Here is an 18,723-nt window from a genome sequence, read left to right as displayed (position 1 = left end):
AAAAAAAAAAAAAAAGAGAGAGAGAGAGAGAAAGAAAGTTAAGAATCATAAATTTAGAGCTAGTGAGCATAACAATGAGAAATAAGGGATAATAAAGTCATACACTGATAATACAAAATAACTAAATATGAATTTGTATAAAAGAAAAAATAGGTAGACAGAAAGGCAGGATGGAAGGAAGAAAGGAAGGGAGGGAACAATATTATACCAAAGAAAAGAGCAATTTAAAAAAAAAAAAACAGAACCAGAAAAAAGAAAAAAATAAATTGTACTTGAAATCTTGCTATTTCATTGAAACACCTCTGCTATTGTGTATGAAGACTCAATAACATGCACAAGGAAGAAAGAAGTTATAATTATCTTTCAAAAACTACTACTTCTCCAATCTTGGTTAAGGTATGAAGCATCTGTAAAAAGTTCTGGAGAAGTGTCAGCACGGAATTACCTTTCCAAATCATTATTTCTTTTGTAGTAATATGCCCACTCCCCCCGAATAATAAAGTTATAGAAATGAATGACGCAGCCAACATGAGAAAATTAATCAGCAAGCCTGGGAGTACAATTTGGGTCTCCTCAACAGTATTTTAATTTAATTTATTTCTAATTGAAAACAAGGACAGTTGGGTTAGTTTTTGGTGGTTTTATGTCTTTAATATGTACTTTTTTACAAACAAAAGTTTCCTGTTGCACTTTGGGGGTGATAGTCACAGAGTACTTGATAAGTTTTACTGCAAGGACATGCAGCGGTGTATATGCCAGCCTCTTATATGGCAATTATTGAATTTCCACTTTTAACTGTTTTAAAATATAAGCATTTGGATTGCCGAGTCCTGTGTTTTGCATTGCTGGTGAAAAGTTGAGAAGGCATTGTGTTGATAAACAGAGCATGACATTAATCCAAGTACATAATCCCCTTCTGCTTGCACCTACCTTTCCATTGCAGCCTGATGGGACTGCTGCATGAGTTTATTCTTTGTTATCTCTGCAGAACATCATCTAACATCACAGGGATACTCTCAGAAGACCATTAAAGCTTATGCCCTTTGGAGTCAATATGGAGGTTCCCTACCACTCTTGAAAATAGCAGGCCTCTGACAATGGATTGCTAACCGCACCTCATTGAAAGCACCATCAGAAAAATATGTGACAAAGACATGGAGATGAAAGTACTACCCTAAAATATCTCTGCATTTCACCAAGACTGTCCTGAAAGATGGGCACTGGAAGAGAGTGTGTACCAGGAATATAGTGGTCAGATGTGTTTGTCTTTCTCATACGTTGTTAGCAATTTTGGTTGTTTTTTAATAATATTTTTTTAAATTTATTTTCCCTACGTTGTTCACTTTTCACATTCATCCATTTATCCATTTACTCAATAACAATTTATTGAGTATCTATTCTGTGGGTGATGAAATTAAAGACCAAAGTAGGGAATAGAAAAGTAAAGTAGTAAAGTTGAGATCACTGGGCTTTACTACTTTTTAAAGCCAGGGGACAGCAATGGCGTTTACCTGAGAATCAGTTACAATAGCAAGCAGTAAAGGATAGCACTGGCTTTAAATAAAATAAAAACAAGCAAACCAAAATAAACTACCAAATATATTTTCTGATTTATCTGTGTGTCTAATGGGGACATCTATCTATCTATTTTAAATGAAGTGTTGTTAGACACCCACCAGTTTTCAGGAACCTAACCACTGGGCAAATAAAAAGAAAAAATGGGGAATTCCGACACAGGAGTGAAATGTGAATGAGTGGATATATAAAACTGTGAGGTTCTTATACTTGCAGCATGGTGTTTCTGTTGATCTCGGTTGCTTTAGAACACCTCTGCTAAGGTCCAGGGTCATCTTTGCTAAAGGTCAGTACAGCTCATTATAAGTAAGAATATATGGAAGGGGAAATCTAGAAGAGCAGAGGTAAATAATATCTAGGTGTTTCAGGAGGCTTCAAGCATGGCATGGGAATCTGGTAATGGTGCTTTTTAAATAACGAACCATCTATCAAAAAAGAAAATGAGCCATGTGCCATTGCTCCCACCTGTCATCTTAGCTACTTGGGAGGCTGAGGTGGAAAGATGGCTAGAGCCCAGGAGTCACAGTTCTAGAACAGTCTAGGCAACATATCAAGACCATGTTTCTAAAAGAAAAGAAAAGACAGAAAGAGAGAGAGAGAGAGAGAATGCCACTTGAGAAGATGAACATCAAATACATCATACTGTTTTCAATCTATATGTGATGGTATTGAAATAAAAAATAATTGAAGAATATACAACATCTTTATGAAATGAGTCTCTCTGATTAATTCTTGATTTCAAATATTGATTCCCAAAATATAGTCAAAGTAGATAAGAGATTAATAAAACATTTAAGATTCTTCACATTAAATGATCATTATTCTCTCTCTCTCTCTCTCTCTCTCTCTCTCTTTTAAGAAACAAAGTCTTGCTGTGCTGCCCAGGCTGGAGTACAGTGGCATGATCATAGCTCACTGCAGTCTTAAACCCGTTGGCTCAAGGGATCCTCCTGCCTCAGTCTCCCAGATAGCTAAGACTATAGGCACATGCCACCACTCCACACAACTGTGTTTTTAAATAAAATTCAAAGTCCTACCATTTTGCCCAGGCTGGTCTTGAAATCCTGAACTCAAGGAAGCCTCCCACCTTGGCCTTCCAAAGTGTTGGAATTACAAGTATGAGCCATCAAAAAAAGATCACTATTTTCTAAATTAGTCCAGGTTTCTAATGCTATCAATGCCTTTCCCTACTGAACACCATCGATAGCTTTTGCTTTGGCTCCCAGTACGCCAAGTCTAATATGTTCTTAAATCATTAGGATCCTCAGCCTCTGCATAAGGAAACTCTGTATTTTATTTAAAACACCCTATTTTCTGATGCCAAAGCCTTAAAGAAAGGGAAGGGACAGGAACAGCAGAAGCAATGCATCGAGACTTCTTGTCAAGTTTCCCTCCTTACCTCAAGGAACCAAATTAAGACACATGGAGAATGAATGAATAGAATTGAATCCTAGTCCATACATTTCTCTTTCACATCTTTCCATTTTTAAAAGCTGATTATTCTTTTGAATTTACCAAGTGTTTATAACAGATGTGCATTCTAAAGAAGAGTGAGGGTTTGGATTCTCCCAGGGATAGATCTCAAATCAAGGATGTAAATGCAAGTTGTTATTTTGGAAGCTGTAGAGAGCCAGGTCAGGGCAGTGGGAACAGGAGGAGACAATTAAGGATGAGTTAGCAAGGCACTCTGATCAACTGGTGCTTAATCCCATGGGAAACTATTTTATCTGAGGGCCAAGCAACTCTAAATTCATTTGTTTTCTTTTGTTCCTCCAAATGTCTCTATTTTTTAATTTGACAGGTAAAATTTTAAGTATCATGCACAACATGATGTTTTGAATTCTATGTTACGTTGTGGACTGATTAAATCTAGCTAATTAACATATGCATTAACTTGCATAGCCATCATTTTTGCGGTGAGAACATTTAACATCCCTCTCTCAACATTTTTCAAGAAATATGTCTTCATACAACAATTCATACCACTCCTTGCTTGAGCGTAGCTAGGGGTCCTGCCACTCTGTAGAAATCCCTGTCAAAGCAATTAAGTTGCTGGTAGTAGAAAGTCAGTCAATAAGAGTACACTGAAATGATAAAGCCTGAGGAATAAGGGCAGAACAAGCATAACCTGGGCAATAAAATAATCTAGTAAAAACACCACCACCATCGCCGACTCATCATCTGCTTGGAGCATATCCTTGATAAGATGTTTCATGCATAACCTCTAGGCTTCTGAAGCATCCTTTGAGCAAGTAATGTTTTTCTCATTTACAGATAAGAAAGTTGTCTTAGAGGAATGAGATGACTTTTCCAGAGTCAACAGCTATCACGTGACAGGATTAAGTCAAAATAAAAGTTTCTATCACTAGATCCCTTAACCTTTAGCTCTGTAAGAAGGTATGATGATGAAGATTATCTGCAGCAAGGTCATGAGAAGAAAAAGCTGAAGCCATTATAGAGACAAAGCTGTGGTCAGTGGCTCTGTCCTAGTGAGGCATGGGTGGCTAATCTGGAGCCCGTCCCCCAGGTCAGAACCATCCCTGCAAGCCAGAACATGAAGGAGAGCACTGGCCCTATAGGCCCCTCCTCTACCTCTGCCTCCAGCTGGGCACTACCCTGAAACTTCCCTGGGCCTCCTTCCAAAATATACAGGTCTGCATTTTCAAGACCTCACTGCTTTCTTTTTTTTTTTTTTTTTTTTTAATAAAAAAGCAATCAACAAAAACTAAAAAGCATGAGGAAGTTACAAACTTTATAAAGTTTTTATAGTTGATATCTTTGGTTTACAATATACTAATATATTACTATAATCAATGATATAATATCTTAGTAGTATTTAAAGTAAAAATATTTAAAGACCATGGTCTATTTAGAACACAAATCAACCAGGCACTTTTCTTCAATCAGTCTACAGTTATCTCATCAGCTTTTTACAGTGATGAAGCAGGACCCATTAGCAGAGCTATGCCCTCCAATTTAGATCCTAATTTTGCCCCAGTCCATGCCTAAGCCTGTGGGAAGGTAGATCCACCCTTTAGAAATAAGAGACAGAAAGTTACCGTGTATCATTTCATGCCTACAGAATACTGTATTTTTGAAATTTTATTTTACTGTACTTACAAAGAGCTCACCTGTTCCCATTTCCTGAAGGTTGACCTAAGACATAAGACGTCTGGGTGGAAGTCAGAGGACTTCATTACTCATGTTAAAGCAAGCAGCACTGCTATGAGCATATTAGCCTGGGTTTCTGTTGTTCCCAATCCCAAGGAAGAGGGAAGCATAATATGGCCCAGATGGATGCCACACATCGGTGGGTTTGCGTCACAGCTGAAGAACTTTGGGTCTGGAGAATCTGCTAGTTTTATAGCAAACAGTAAGCTGGCCTATTTGTCTAGGAGAAGTAAGACTAGTAGCTGTGCAAACAACACTGAGATATGGCTTTCAGAGCCCTCCAGTCTTGGTACAACCAACATCACACAGTGGAACGCAGCAAGCCTGAACTTGCTTTTCCTAAACGAATTCTCCCGATACAGGGATTCTATCATCTATAACCTGGAGAATTCTTTCTTTATACCACAAAATACAATTTATGCTGTGTCCAGACAACTAAAGGACAGAAATGTTCAGTTACATTAATTAATGAACAAAATAACTTTTCATGTAATATATCCAGTACAAAATGCTTGAGTAACTGCTGATTGTCATTGGCTTTTTCAGCAGAACTTTATATAGAAGGTGCAGGGTAGTCCTCTGTCATCTAGATATAATCTGAAGGGTCCCGTCTGTGTTGCCAGGGCATATTAACAGAGTGTTTATCTTTCTGAGCTAATAGGAAAGTCACAGAGAAACCCCTTAAAAAAAGGTGTGAAAAATCTTCAAAAGCTCAAAGAAAGGTATTTTTCTAAAGTGATTTTGACAAAGTCAAACAATCTTAATGTATGTGCTCAATTCCTTTAGGTTTTACTTTTATTCAATCATTCATTCAACAAACATGTATCAAGAACTCGGATTATCCCTGCATAAACAGAATGCAAGTGATTCTACTTGGGGCAGCAGGGTTTCCCATAAAATCAACCTTTGCATTAGCAAATCTAACCACTGGAAGCATAACTGTTTCTTTCTTCTTTCCTTCTTTTTTTTTTTTCTTTTTTTTTTTTTTTTGAGATGGAGTCTCATTATTAGCCCAGGCTGGAGTACAATGGCAAAATCTTGGCTCTGCCTCCCAGGTTCTTTTGCTTCAGCCTCCTGAGTAGCTGGCATTACAGGCGCATGCCACCACGCCCGGCTAATTTTTCTATTTTTAGTAGAGATGGGGTTTCACCCTGTTGGTCAGGCTGGTCTTGAACTCCTGATCTCGTGATCCAACTGCCTCGGCCTCCCAAAGTACTGGGATTACAGGTGTGAGCCACCATGCTCAGCCTAGCATAACTGTTTTCTGAGTAAGTATGACAGACACAGGTCTGCTTCCAAGATACAAAGCATCTAGAATAGAATCTAAATGACAAATCATATTGTGTTTCCCAGACTTCGCAATATGACAGGTACCCAAAGACGATGAGGGTCTTGAGGATTCATGGAAGGACTGTGTGTGTCACTCTCCATTCTAACATGCACACTCACACATGCCCCATACCTTCCTACATTTACCTATGACATTAACTACCTCTCCCACATTTCACCTTTGTTGTAAAAAGACAGTCAAGTGGAAGGAAGACTCCTGATAGATAATTCACCAATGGTAGAAGCACTTCCTTCTAATTAGGGGATGAGGGAAAGTGGTCATGCAAAAGGGTAGAAAAGATGTCTGAAATTTAGTTGCTTTCTTCTTCCTGGCAACAGCAACAGTAAACCTCTACAGAGAACATCTCCATTTGCATATTCCATCTCATCTGAATTTTATAGTAGCCCAGGGAGATACATGTTAACATATAAGCCATAGTATAGATCAGAAAACTGTGACATTGTCCCAAGACCACTTGGGAAGTGATGGGGGCATGAATAAGACTCAGATATTCTGCTTCCTGAGTCTAATCTTATTCATTAAAGTGAAAGACTTGGATGCAGGTTGAAGAACCTTAGCCTAAGGTTCAGACTGATATTCACCTGTGTGGGAAGTCAGAGTTGTCCATCTGACAAGAGGAGTAACTAACAACAAATAACCATGGTGTTTTGCCCCTGCGCAATGTAGAGTGAGTTGCTAAGACACCCTTACATTCACTCAATTACTTGACACTTGCAATCACTCAGTAGGGCAAAGGAATCTTGCATATATCGCCTCACTTTACAAAAAAATTTAACTGAGAACCAAAGAGGTTAAATTGGCAAAAGGTTACTGTGCTGGGAAATGTTATGAGGTGGAAGGCTTCAGAATGGAAAGCAAATCTCCTTTACCTAGGAGGGAAAAATCCCTCCCGCCACCCCATTCTATATTTTCATCCCGTCTCCTTTCTGCCACCTTTTTCTCCCTTTCTGTGCCCTCCTTCCGTCTTCTTCCTCTCTGCTTCCTCCTTCTTCATTTTTTTTCTTTTTCCTCCTCCCACACACACGTAACACACAGACACATCTCAAAAGGCGTAAATAAGAGATGACTCACACACTTTCAAGGCAATTATTCTAATATGTATATTGGATATATTATTTATTATTAGATATATTATCTTAAATATATTATTAGATATATATATGTATATATATATATATATATATATATATATATATACATTACATAATATAGTATTAACTTCATGAGGGCTCATCTCAACAGTTTAAATTCTGGAATAGCTCCCCAGCCATCAGACTTCACCCTCTTTAGCATTTCTTATCCATTTCCTGGATAGCTCCTGCTGTTGATTGAAAATGACACTTTTTGAGAGCCAGAGGCTGTCTTGGCAATGATTTGATCTGTCTATACATATATATACATGTCTCCACGTGAGCTGGAGGCCAGGCTCTGTTGAGAGGCATAGTCACAAAACCCTTTGCCTTGCAGGGTTATTTCTGTGTATTGAGTTCGTGTCTAATTTTCTGTAGTCTCAGGACTGAGAGAAATACTTGTGTCTCCCTAACCAAATATGTTAGAATCGTCGTCTGCCTTCAGATGCAGAATTGCATGACTTCAAACATGACAGACGCTGGAATTACATTTTGAAGATAAGAAGAAAAAAAAAAAAAGGAGACACAGCTGTGGGCACTTATTTCACAGGATCGAATAGTGAGATGTTTAAGCACCAAAATCAAAGACCATGAGGGGAAGCATCCAAACTGGGCTTCTGCTAGAAGATCCCTTTTCTTCCACAACAGAAAAGACAAAAAAAAATAGTTGAAGACAGCGTAACACACTTTAAACTCATTTTGACTTATTTTGTAAGGAATTAAGAAACTACCAGGAACATAGCTGGGTGAGGGCAGGCAGGGCCTGCAAAAGGGGCATTCTCTGTCCTCTAGCTCCCTCATGTGGTGGGGAGAGTGGCCTGCACAGACGTCCCTTCTGCACAGAAAACTGAAATCAATGCCTTAAGAGAAATGGTCCCTGGGAGCATTAGAGGGAGGGAACCGTTTGAACTTGAAGTGGGAAAAATCAGGGATTTTCCCAAGAGAATTCTGCATTCCAGTTATTTCTCAAATACATCCCTTCCTTCTCCCTACTACACTGAACTGCTTCAAGTACTGGGAGTCTTTGGTCCGGACCCCTGAAATAACTCGTCTCCTTGATATCCAACTCCTCTCCCTGTGGTCTGTTACTCAAACAGGCACATCTTGCTAAAAGAGAAAATGATGTCCTGCTTAAAAATCCTTCCAGATACAGGTTCCTTTTGAAAGCTTTTCTGGACTCCACACCCAGCGCTCAAGGATGCACTAATTATGCTATGTAACAAACTATTTCCCTACAGCAGGATTTTTACACAGCAGTGATTTTATTTAGCTCAAGATAGTGCAGGTCAGCCAGGTCGTTCTTCTGGCCTACAGCTGATTCTTCCTCTCTGCATGAAGAATTAAATACAAAATAATTTAAGATGTATTATAAAAGTATAGTACAAACCATATGGCCCATGGTAAGTCAGGGAAGAGGAAAAGAGCCAACAATTTTTTCACATTGAAGGAATTGTTTGTAGAGAAACAAGGGGGACCTGAATTGGTCCTTATCAGCCAGGTTCAGGAAATTGAGAATCCCTTTGTCCCTGACACTCAGCTGAGAGCTTTTCATGAGCTGACTTAATACACTTTCCTTTAAATCTCCCAAGATAGGCACCACTTACCTTGTTTTACAGATTAAAAACTGAGTCCAAAAAGCTAAGAATTTTGCCTAAAATTACAAAAAACAAACAAAAAAATAGAATGAGTATTTGCAATTAGGTCCCTGTGACTCCAAAACTCATGAACTCTCCACTGCCTGATCTTTAGAAAAAGACCAGATATTTGACTTATGGCAATATATTTAATTTAAATCTCTAAAAACTACTATACTTTTGTTTGCTCTATATTGAGGATATGCTTCCTAAGATCATTTCTACCATAAGCAGCACAGACTGGCTTGCTGTTAAAAAGAAGGATGTTTGGGCCAAGAGGGGTGGCTCACACCTGTAGTCCCAGAACTTTGGGAAGCTGAGGTGGGGGGGCGGTGAGAGGAAGGGGCGGCAGGTATCACTTGAGGTTAGGAGCTCAAGATCAGCCTGGCCAACATGGTGAAACCCCATCTCCACTAAAAATACAAGCCTCCAGTCCCAGCTACTGGGGAGGCTGAGGCAGGATAATCACTTGAATCTAAGAGACGGATGTTGCAGTGAGTAGAGATCATGCCATAGCACTCCAGTCTGGATGACAGAGTGAGACTCTGTCTCGGAAAAAAAAAAAAAAAAAAAAAAAAAAAAAAAAAAAAAAAAAAAAAAAAAAAAAAAAAAAAAAAAAAAAAAAAAAAAATTCTAGTGGAAAGTATTTTGGTCTTTGGGAAATGTATTCTATCCCATTTAGAAATCACTGAAATGTTAGCTACAATCTCCAGGTCACCTTGGCAAATAGAAGGTGCTCAAAACTGGCTGTTGAGTTGGATTCTAATGTCCTCATCTCCTGATTGCTTATTAAATATGTGTTGAACAAATTAATATTTATATTGCAGCAAAGGAAATTAGCTTTAGCCACATATGGTCTACTTGCTATAACAAAGCTGGCCTGGCCCAGTGGCTCACGCCTGTAATCCCAGCACTTTGGGAGGCCGAGGTGGGTGGATCATGAGGTCAAGAGATCGAGACCATCCTGGTCAACATGGTGAAACCCTGTCTCTACTAAAAATACAAAAAATCAGCTGGGCACGGTGGTGCGTGCCTGTAATCCCAGCTACTTAGGAGGCTGAGGCAGGAGAATTGCCTGAACCCAGGAGGTCTAGGTTGCGGTGAGCCNAAAAAAAAAAAAAAAAAAAAAAAAAAAAAAGCTAACCATTTCATTGTTTCTTCTGTTTTTACTACACAGATGTCTCTCATTTGGGGGAAAATAAAAGAATGTGAGGATGTAAGGTGTAATCAGTGATTAGGCATTGGTGACTAGAATTGTATTTAGTGTACATATGACCTATTGTGATTTGAAAAGTTTAAGTATCCGGTTTTAGTCAGAAGAGAGAATAATAAATCAGAATTCTCTATTGGTGACATGCATTCTCTCAATTAATGCTTCAATATCTGGACAATGTGGGCCAAAAACCCACATTCAGGAAGAAATTTCTTTTTTAAGATAATAGGAGGCAAATAGACAGCTTGGAACATTTAATTGAAGATTTGCTGCATGTAAGACACAGTATATGTAGGATATTGGAACAGGTTCTAATCCATCCTCCTCATTAGAGCACACCGTGATGGCTTGAAAATACGGGGTCTGGAGTCATAGGCTCTCACATCAAATCATGACTCTAAACTTAGTATTTCTGAGATTATGAACAACCTATCTCCTTTCTCTGTGCCTTTATCAACTGTAAAATGGGGAAAACATTGGAATCAAATTCATAGAGTTTCACTGTAAGGGAGAAATGAAATACATGTTAAGTTTAGCACAATATTAGGCAGGTAAACAATTCTAATAGCTCCTAGCTATAAATATAAGTAGTACATCCTATAGACTTTCAGAGGAATGTTGAGTTATAGTAATTGAAATATGAATAATTCCATAAGCAAGCCTCCTTTGATTAAATCTTGTTATTATTTTATTACCCTTATCATTAGCATTCTTATTATCATTACGGTAAGTCATTGGTCTTGTTAACTGAGGAATGAAATCTGTGCTGACATTAGTCATATAAAAGAGTTAATACTAATGAGCTACAAATTGTGTTTTATTGGTTCCTAGAAAAAGAGGAAGTAGGGATATAATAAGTGTCAAATATGTCAAATACTGCTCTAGGTAGTTTATATTAATATTAATTCATTGATTTAATTCTCATAATCACACTTCAACTTGAGTATTACAAACCCTACTTTTCAGATGAAATTGGTAAAGAAACTGAATTTTTGCTTAAGCTAGTATTTGCCTAAGATAGTTATGAACAGCTCTGGGCTTGAAGTCAGGTTTCACTAATTTTAAAATCCTGATCGTTTTCATTATTCTAGCTCCTCTTTAAAATCAGTATATTTTAGGTAATGGGTTCCAGCTTCCTTGAGTTTCTAGTTAATTAATATACGCTGTGTTGTAATAAGATGAGCCATGGGCCTAGTGTCAGAAGACTTCCCTTGAGGCTTGGGTCCTTCTTCTTCCTAACAATGAACCTGGGCAAGGCTGTCTGTACTCTTTGAAACCCAATTTCCTTATCTGTAAAATGGGCAGTGTGACTCTTTTATTCACAAGAGATTGACAGGCATATAACAGAATAAATATGAGTGTTATGTCTATTAAAAAATCTTAGGAAGAATGGCGAATAAGTCACATGGTGCTAGTAAATTTATAATTGTCTCAAAAGCAGAAGTATCAGGCGGTATCATTTCCTGATCCTCCTGTACCTAAGTCATCTTTATTGCCATCCTCAATTCCTCTTTTTTACACCCAACCCAGCCACCATGCATCACATCACAAGTCATGTGGGGTCTATTTCGTAATAAACCCCCGAAGTGTCACATTTCTCTGTGATCACTGCTAACAGCCTTGTCCAAGCCCCCATCACTTATAACCAGGTGGCTGCATCAGCCTTGATAACACACTACCCTGCTGTCACATACCCCTTCTATAGTTCACAGACCACAGGGGCCAGGATGATCTTATAAAACCTAGATCCCAACACTCATTGCTTTAAAATCAGTTCTGCTCTCTATTACGCTAACAATGAAAATCCAGACTGCTTGTGTTAGCCCTCAATGGCCAACAAGACTCAGCTGTTACCTACTACTTCATCTCAGCACTTCAGCCTCGCAGGTACACAGAGCTTCCTCCAGCTCTTCCATCACAGCTAGCCTATCTGAGCCCTAGAGCCCTGACACTGCCTGGGGCACCCCAACCACAACTCTCCGTGAAATGCTCCTTTCTCAGCATTCAGGTCTCAGCTCAAAAGACCCCTCTCCATCAGGACCTGCCCAACTCCTGTATCTCAATAAGAGACCCACGTCCACTTTGCTCACACCTATAATACCTACTGTCTGCTTGGCATTTTTGTTACCTGAAAGTCTTTCTTATTTATTCACCTCTTGGTTGTCTGTAGCCCTGGCAAAATTTAAACTCCATGAAAGAAGGCACCTATGTGTCCTTTTCAACACTAGCAGGCGGAACAAAGCATAGGTTTGCAAAGAACATACATGGTATACATTTTTAAAAGTGAATTCTCTTATACTACTGCAGTCACAACCATACAGTCTTCTGCCTCCATCTGTTAGCTTTCAAATCCCCCCTGCACTGCCCCATTCGAGGTCTTCAGTGCACAGCAAAAATAAATAAAATGAAGAAAACTCTCTTGCTCCAGAGTCCAGTAATTCCCAGATCCCTGACTGCACCTGCCTCTGAGGCCTCCTTCCTCACTCCCTCCTGCTCACACTTTGTTCCAGCCACACAGCTGCAGGCTTCTTAAGCTGCTCCTTTAACCCGAAGGAGCCCCTCCGTCCACATCATCATTTCTGTCCCACTCATGCCTTGCTTTGCCCAGTTAAGACGCTATGTATTTTATTATTTTAATTTTAATTAATTTATAAATTATATATTTTATATTTTATGTTAAATATTTATATATGTATATATTTATTATATATTTAATATATCCTATATATTTATTATGTAAATAATATATTATAATAATGCATATTATAACATTGTCATAAATATTAATTTTATCACTATTATTATTTTATTTTATTTTATAATACTGTTTATTTTCTTTATGAAACTTTCCCTGAACATCCTAGGAAAAAAATCTCAGCCCTTTTCCACTGCTCTCACAGTTTTTGCTTGATTGAACACTGAGCTGTGTTTCGTTCTGTTTTGAGCTGTGAAGGTGTCTCTCTACAGTCTCTTTTTTTAAGAAGGAGGGGAAGGGGTTGAAAATGATATTTAATATGTTGACTGTTCACCACTCATGTTTATACACATTACCTGCCTGAAATTCTGCTTCAGTACTTCAAGGATCATTTTTCCCAGCATCCAGATGAAGACGTGGAAGCTGAGTGAGATTATGTAAATTAGGATTGTAGCACTAACATGTGGCTAAGTTAAGAATAAATCGAGGTCTGACATCAAAGCCAGTAAGTATCTCCTGCTTCCTTCTTCTTTGTTTTCTCCATCAGGTCTACTCTGGAACAAATTTGAATTTAATTTAAGGGATTGAGTTGAAGTGAATTGCATGGCATTGGATGAAAAACCTGGCTGTACTGAAGGCCAAATTTGTCTGTTTCTCAATTGGATCCGGGAGATTTTGTGCATGTCCTTACTTACTCGGTCGGATTCCATATCATGCTTAAAAACCCTCACAAAGTGAAGAGAGGAGTCTCAGTCCCCGGGGAGCTTTGCCCCTCCCGAGGGTGCCAACAGTTTCCTTTATTATGGGGCTACTAAGCTCATTGTTCTTTGGCATTTGTTTTAATGGTCAGATCGAATGAACTGTGACTGTTGGATGAGACTGAAAATTAGGTTTATTTGGAAATGAATTCATCTCAAATTGCTGAAACTGTCAACTCAGGTGGCAAATACTCAGTTCATGCTTAGAAAAAAAGGAGAAAAATACAGCGTCTTTCCTCCAGTGATCTATATAAGAAAACTTGAAAAGCCACCAAATTTGAATTGCATTGTTTCTCTGGCCTTCATCCAGATTCTTGCAATATTCAAAGCAGTCATTTTATTTCAACAACTCAAGAAAAACATGTTCCACGTACCTTAAAAAGATAGATTAAAACTTCATATTTGACATATATCAGAATGAGCCAAGTTCACTAAGGCAACCTGTCTGGGAAAGGTTTCTACCGGGACACACGGAGGCAGCTGTCAGAGGACGGTGGGCCTATCAAGGGTCTTGGGCAAGGAATGGGAGTAGGATTCATGACCCAGTGTTCCAGTCCCAACTCTGGCGCCAGTTGACTGAGAGACCCTGAGTAAGTTGCTCAATGTTGCTGATACGTCCATTGTCTTTGCCGCATTCAGTGCCTATTGCACGTTTCAGAAAGTTGAGAAACATGTTGCCTGAAAATGAAATGAAGCATCTCTAAGTCCCGTGACTTTTACTGAAGAAACTTGTTCAAGCTTAATGTCTCTAAAACGTAATCTCTTGATGGATAAAATGAAAGAACAAAACAAAACAGGCCATTTTTCAAAGGGCTATTTGTGAGAATTAAATGAGAGGATGTACATGAAAGTACCAAGACACTGGCGAGGGGTTGAAAACATGCTGTGATGCCAAGCTGCATGGCTGATAGCAATGAGTTAGAATTTACAGGTCAGCAAACTATAGCCTGCAGACCAGCTGTCTGTTTTTGAAAATAAAATGTAATTGGAATGGACTCATGGCCATTCACTTACATGTAGTCTACAGAAGCCACAGTGTTGTGCAGTGCCTTTAGGTATGGTCTTCAAACCAAAGATTTTCACTACCTGGTCTTTTATGGAAAAGTTTGCCAACCATGGATTGGTAACGGCTTTGCCAGCTCTCATGTAGGTGAGAATTCTTCTCTATCTCCTCTTTGTGTTTTGTTTCTGTCTCTACAATCCCCTCTTCCTTCCTCCTGCCCTCTGTTTATCCTTTCCTTTCTTCCTTCTTCTTTTTTCTTTTCTCCACAATAAACAAAAGCCTAGATAAATACACTGAGCCATTTACAAAATAGAAAGAGATGAGCCTTCCTTGTGGGAGGTGAACTGGTGCAAAGACCCTGCATGGGATGGCCTGGGTTGCTGGGGCTGGACTGCATCCCACGGCTACCCGTGGGCTGGGATTCTGAACCAGGAAACAACCTAGGTGAGCAGTTCAAATGTTACTTAGACATCACTGAGGCTTTGTAGCGTGGTGCTGCACTTATCCTAGTTTTTGAAATCTGTTTGTTTGTCTCTTTCCCACTAGACTACGAACTTTCTGAGAATAGAAGCTTGCCTTATTTATTTTAGGGATCATGTATGTGAATCACAGTGTCTGGTCTTTAGGCTCCAGAACTGCTTGTTAAAGTGAATAATTATCTTCAGAATCATATGTTTATCATTAATGTTACTAATTATGTTAATTAGCACAACTAATATGTCACTATTATTCATTCTAATAAATTCTACAATATGGTTTAGCCTTTTAAAAATATTTTAAATTGTGTGCTTAAAATCAATTATTGAAAGGAAATCAATTATTGAAAGCAGAAACTAACACTTTATATTATCTATAAGGAGATGAAAAAATAAATAAAGAACAGCTAAGGACATGTCTTTTATAATTTGCATAATTTGAGGAGTTTTTACCCTTATATAAGGAAATAATAAACACCCTTCCTTCCAGACTTTCCATCCTGAGACAGTGTGTCTTTAGGAAAAAGCTGGGCACAGCTGGGTCATAGACTAACCTCTACTCTTTACCCAAATGTGACCAAATCCACCTGTGAGGCATAAGAAATATTTCCATGATCTGCTCATCAGTTCAAAGTGGGTCCAATTAAAGCCTCATTTGCACGAACTAATCATAGTTAGCTGCAAATTGGAGGAAATGCTACTCCAATCAAATGCATAATTCCTCTTCCCCTATGAGTTAAGTTTCCTGGTGTTATGTGAGATTTAGCTCTTGGCATCACCCTCAAAATTATCATTTTTGGGAGGAATTATTGCGATAGGAATACAATTCTAACTTATGCTTAGTTTTAATAAAAACTTACTTGTTTTCTGCCCAGCATCCCCCAATCTTACTTTATAATATTTGCAATCTTTGATGTCAATTCAACCATTTTCCTTCTGATTATTGCATCCTGTGAACAGGGATAGCAGTGGCTTCCATTGTTTATTTAGCATCCTGCGTTGACATATCCTTTCCAAAGGCTTTACTCATATTATCACATTTAATTCTCAAAATAACCCCAGGAGTTATTCTTCTTGATGGTAGCACATTTACAATTAAAAATAGCAATAACAGCAACAAAGCAGAAGTTTAGAATGAGTAAATGATTCACATTTGCATAATTAGTAAGCAGTAAAGCTGGTTGGCATTTGTGGGTCCATTTCGTTCCTTAGTCTGTGCTGGTAATTACTAAGATCTGCTGATTTTCAGGCCAATCCAGAGTGGAACATGGAGCAGGGCAGGAGCGGTCATCACATCAATACTTAGCGGTTCTGCAGGAACCACCTCTTACAAGCTGGATGCTCCAGCAATTTCAGGAATTGGAGAGGATTGGTCAGATTACTGTTGTCTCTTAGCCATTCCAACCATAAGAGATCCTTTAGGAAAGGGGTTGGCAAATTATGATTATTAACCTTTTCAGTGGTTGAAAAAGAAGAATATTTTATGATGTGTGAAAACTATATGAAATTCCTTTATCAGTATGCATAAACAAAGTTTTACTGGTACACAGCGACACATTTCTTATGGGTTGTCTGTAGCCACATCAGAAGAACTGTGCTACATTAGAAGCACAGAAGAACTGAGTAGTGGCAACAGAGGCCACGCGGATCATAAAGTTCTAAAATATTTATTATCTGTCTCTTTAGTTTGTCTCTTGTTTTGGGGTGCAGCCCAGTTGCTACCTGCTGCATAAAGCCTTGCTTCATATTTCTTGATTTGTTTCTTTTTCCTCCTCTGAATATGAATAGTATAGTACCTACACTATCTAAACTATTACATATCATTTTATTTATACTGCTAAAACTGAAAGGCTTTAATTCCATTTCTTGCAATTGTGCTTGATGCTTGAAACCCTCTAACCAGTAGAACTTTCTACTGGATGATGTAAGTATCCTATAGCTGTGTTGCCAGATATGGTACACTTGATCATAGGTGGCTACTGAGCCACTGACATGCTGCTAGTGTGATTGAGAAATTCGATTTTGGAATTTATGCTAATTTAAATTTAAATTTGAGCTATATCCAGGCACGGGAGCTCACAGGAGGATCACTTGGGCCCAGGAGTTTGAAGCTGCAGTGAGCTTTGCTCTCACACCCCTGCACTCCAGCCTGGTGACAGGGCAAGACCCTATCTAAAGTAAAATAAAATAAATAAAATGTAAATCTGAGACCCCACATTGGACAGTGAAGGTCAAAAAGTTCCCTGCTGAGCCATTTCCTAGTCTCAGCTGGAATGATTCAGTGCTAAGAAACTCACGCCCTCCTCAGCATTCTATTACATCTTTGGGCAGCTCTTGCTATTTGAAAGTCTTCATGGAGAAATGTTTTCATTCAGACGTGTTTCACTGATAAATGCCTTTCAATAACTTGCATATCACTTATACAATTCTACTATTTATGGCCACACAGAATAAGTCTAATTTCCCTGGTAGTGTCAACCCCTCACTTTGTCTAAGGTAAGTAAGAGTGTGTACCAATCCACACAGGTGTCTGCTTTGTCCTCTGAGATTGGACTGGAAAAATAAAAGGGATATAACTATACCAAGTAGAATGGAAGCTATTTTATTGTTCCCTGTTGAATATTTTATGCCCAGCATGGAAATTCTTTATCAGGGTCTGAGTCCTAGTGGGTGGCAGGGGTTCCACCACAAAAGACCAGATGTTTCTTCTCCATCTGCCAGAAGCTATGGCCCAGATATATGACCAAGGTTTATCTCTACCTTTAATTTGGAAAGAATGAGACAAACAGAACAGAGAGTAAGTGGCAATTCATGACACAGTGGCAAAGTTCCTTGGTAGCAATGTCCTAACTAGACCACCGCTGGCTTTGAACCTTGGCTATGTTCTTGGTTTCCTAAACACTGAAAGGGTTCTGGTTCTTCATACAAACCTGATTCTTGCCGTTGTTTCAATTGGCTCCGTGATATACTTCCAGAAATTCTGTATAAGATCGTTCTTGCATTGCTATAAAAATACCTAAGATTGGGTAATCTATAAGAAAAGAGCTTTAATCATTTCACAGTTATGTAGGCTGTACGGGAAGCATAGCAGCATCCGCTTCTGGGGAGAACTCAGGGAGCTTACAGTCATGGCTGAGGGCAACTTGGAAGCAGGCACATCACATGATAAAAGCAGAAGAGAGAGAGAGGGGGAAGAGGTGCCACACGCTTTTGAACAATCAGATCTTGCCATAACTCACTGTTGCAGGGACAGAAGCAAGGGGATGGTGCTAAACCATTCATGAGAAATCCATCCCCATGATCCAATCACCTCCTACCAGGCTTCTCTTCTCCACCTTGGCTTTCAGAGAGGGAGGAGATTTAGGAAACAGGTTGGGTTTCTGTGTGTAGATGTTGCTCCTGGGCCACAGCCTGGAAGTGGAGGGCTCTGGGATTGTTGGGAAGAAAAAGGAGCTGGAGGTATGTAAAGAATCATCTTCTATTCCAAGACCACAGTTAAGGAGGCAGCTCAGGGAAATGCAGCAGGGTATCTCGTATTCCAAGGAGGAGAAAAAACGGAGAGAGGTGCTCTCAAATAGAAGGAAGTTAAGGGGCCAGGCATGGTGGCTCACACCTGTGATCCCAGCACTTTAGGAGGCCTAGGCGGGCAGATCGTGAGGTCAGGAGTTCAAGACCAGCCTGGCCAGTATGGTGAAACCCCGTCTCTACTAAAAAAAA

At 39.0% G+C, this 18,723-nt stretch overlaps 1 long non-coding RNA gene across 1 annotated transcript in view; it reads left to right on the top strand.

The window, feature by feature from the left end:
* The first annotated feature begins 9,823 nt into the window (after positions 1-9,823).
* Positions 9,824-18,723, top strand: part of LOC108291575 — a 10,562-nt gene continuing 1,662 nt past the window's right edge. The window contains exon 1 of the long non-coding RNA XR_001819954.2: positions 9,824-9,949. This is a non-coding gene — a long non-coding RNA (uncharacterized LOC108291575). The remainder of the gene's footprint in view (positions 9,950-18,723) is intronic.

Source organism: Cebus imitator, unplaced genomic scaffold (assembly GCF_001604975.1).
Source record: "Cebus imitator isolate Cc_AM_T3 unplaced genomic scaffold, Cebus_imitator-1.0 Scaffold459, whole genome shotgun sequence".
Lineage (NCBI taxonomy): Eukaryota > Metazoa > Chordata > Mammalia > Primates > Cebidae > Cebus > Cebus imitator.
This window is presented reverse-complemented; position numbering and strand designations above follow the sequence as displayed.